Genomic DNA, 2,500 nt, shown 5'->3' with positions numbered 1-2,500 from the left:
GTGGCAGGACGGAGCGGAAAACGTGCGGACTGAACGGGAGAGCCAAGAGCCAGCGATCCACGCGCGTGCGACCGTCCAAGTCACAGCGTTCGACGAAAACCTCCTCCCTCGGCCAGGCACTCGGCGCCAGCAGGGGAGACAGGATCAGACGCCCCGCCGGCCACTTAAGGCCGAGGACGAACCACGAGACGGGCGGCTGCAGCAGCGGGCGGCCTGCAGCTCCCAGCACTCTCAATCGATCAACCATCGAGTCGGGTCAGCGTGTCAAACCGGCGAGCTCCACGGTCAGGCCGGCGGCGCACCAGCACCGGACCTCCGCGGCTCCCTTCACTCTTTCCACTGCCAGCCAACCGAGAGACGGACCCAATGCGGACGTGCAGAGCTTAGGCAGACCCCCCACTGGAGGCTCAACACTTCGTGGCAGCTCCGTGTCCCAGAGACCAGGAGGGTTGGCACACACACACAGTGTGAACCACCGACAGCCATTCTGGGACCGGTGACAGCCGTGCTGGCCCCACTGCCACGACACAGACGGACGCCAGGCCGCGCTCCCCGGCGGGGGGATGGCGTCGAGCCTGACGAACGGAATGTGCAGGGTGGGGGGGAAAGGCCAAGCGCTCCGACGCCGGAGGGCTCCGGAGTCTGAACTTAGGGGGACAAAGAGGACGGGTCCTCTGCGACACCCCAGCCGCGCTCTCGCCAGCCAAGGCGAGTGCGATTGATTGCCAAACGACCCTCAGACAGGCGTGGCCCCGGGAAGAACCCGGGGCCGCAAAGTGCGTTCAAAGTGTCGATGATCAATGTGTCCTGCAATTCACATTAATTCTCGCAGCTAGCTGCGTTCGTCATCGACGCACGAGCCGAGTGATCCACCGTCAAGAGTTGTCTGAGTTTGTTTTAGGTCTCTCCCTCGCCAGAGGAAAGCGACCCGGACCGCACATACGCTCCCCACCTTGAGCTACAGCCACCTGCACGCCGGCGTGCGGGCGGAGCAGGGTGGCGTGAAGCGATGGGGAGCACCATCCTGGTGCGGCCCGCAGAAACATACGTCTATTGGGGGGAGGAGGACAGGGCGCCCAAGAGGCGATGCGTGCCCCAACGCACCGCAGCGACGGAGGCAGGATCACCGCCACCATGTCGCCCGCCTAGTATCACGAGGCGTGCAGCAGCTTTGCCCTAGGAAAAGCAGAGGCGGGAACGGGCACCGGCCATCGGTTCGGCAGCGTCACTGACGCGTGCACGTGGCGGCGTGTCGGCGAGCGGACTTCCTGCGAGGAGGCGGGGGCGGCACTCGCCCGAGCAGACGCCCGCCCGGCCCAGCCACCGCCGAGGTGGACTGGGAGTCGCGGCAACGGCTCGTCATACTCGTTCCCACACTCACAGCGCAGCTTGCCCGCAAGCCACCGACCACCGATCGACGCCAGGCGCCCCGACCGAGAGCGGGATCGCTCGTTCGCCCTGCTGGCAGTTCGCTGGGGATCACTACTGCACGGAGCTCGGAGACCGACGGGCGGCAACTCGAGAGTCTTTAAACCACCACCCCCATCCCGCAAGTGCAAAGAGGCTGTATACGCACAGACGGGTGAGGGGAATAGGTACCCCGTCGGGTTTGAAGGGAGCGTGACTAGATAGCAACGATGTAAACCCAGCCGATTTGGGAGCGAAAGACCGGCGCCTGCATCACCGGCTTCGTTTCCCGTGGCTGGAGAGTACACCGAAACCCTCCGTCTGTCGCGAGCTCCCGACGACGCGGTGCCGCCAAGCAGCAGGGCCGGACCTGGTGTGGCTCCCCTCGTCGATCACAGACCGGTCGGCACTACTGACGAGACGGTGGAACGGGCTTCGCCCCTTGTGACGAAGGGTGATGCGAACCCGCCCGCCCGCGTGCGTTCGGGGTGGACTCGGCAAACGGAGATTTGAAATCGGAAAGTGTCCTCCTGCCCCGCGCAGGTAGGCGCCCAACAGTTGTGGGGGGTTTGGCGGTGACCACGGCTGCAGGGCCTGCTACCCCGACGAGCTCTCCTGCTGGCCCCGAAACCACCCTCGCGAGACAAGTTGAAACGGAAACGGGCGTACCCCCAAGCCGACGATCCTTTCTTATTTGTTACTTTTTTTTTCACTTGCTCGAGTTGTGGCGATTTGGCGGTGACCACGGCTGCAGGGCCTGCTACCCCGACGAGCTCTCCTGCTGGCCCCGAAACCACCCTCGCGAGACAAGTTGAAACGGAAACGGGCGTACCCCCAAGCCGACAGAGATCCTTTCTTATTTGTTACTTTTTTTTTTCACTTGCTCGAGTTGTGGGGGTTTGGCGGTGACCACGGCTGCAGGGCCTGCTACCCCGACGAGCTCTCCTGCTGGCCCCGAAACCACCCTCGCGAGACAAGTTGAAACGGAAACGGGCGTACCCCCAAGCCGACGATCCTTTCTTATTTGTTACTTTTTTTTTTCACTTGCTCGAGTTGTGGGGGTTTGGCGGTGACCACGGCTGCAGGGCCTGCT

At 63.7% G+C, this 2,500-nt stretch overlaps 1 non-coding gene across 1 annotated transcript; it reads right to left on the bottom strand.

The window, feature by feature from the left end:
- Nucleotides 1-730: 730 nt before the first annotated feature.
- On the bottom strand, nt 731-884 carry LOC140473877 (5.8S ribosomal RNA). Its single transcript, XR_011958694.1, has one exon. It is a non-coding gene; the product is annotated as a 5.8S ribosomal RNA (ribosomal RNA).
- Between the last annotated feature and the right edge of the window lie 1,616 nt (nt 885-2,500).

The sequence above is a fragment of the Chiloscyllium punctatum genome, unplaced genomic scaffold (assembly GCF_047496795.1).
Source record: "Chiloscyllium punctatum isolate Juve2018m unplaced genomic scaffold, sChiPun1.3 scaffold_758, whole genome shotgun sequence".
Classification (NCBI taxonomy): Eukaryota; Metazoa; Chordata; class Chondrichthyes; order Orectolobiformes; family Hemiscylliidae; genus Chiloscyllium; species Chiloscyllium punctatum.
This window is presented reverse-complemented; position numbering and strand designations above follow the sequence as displayed.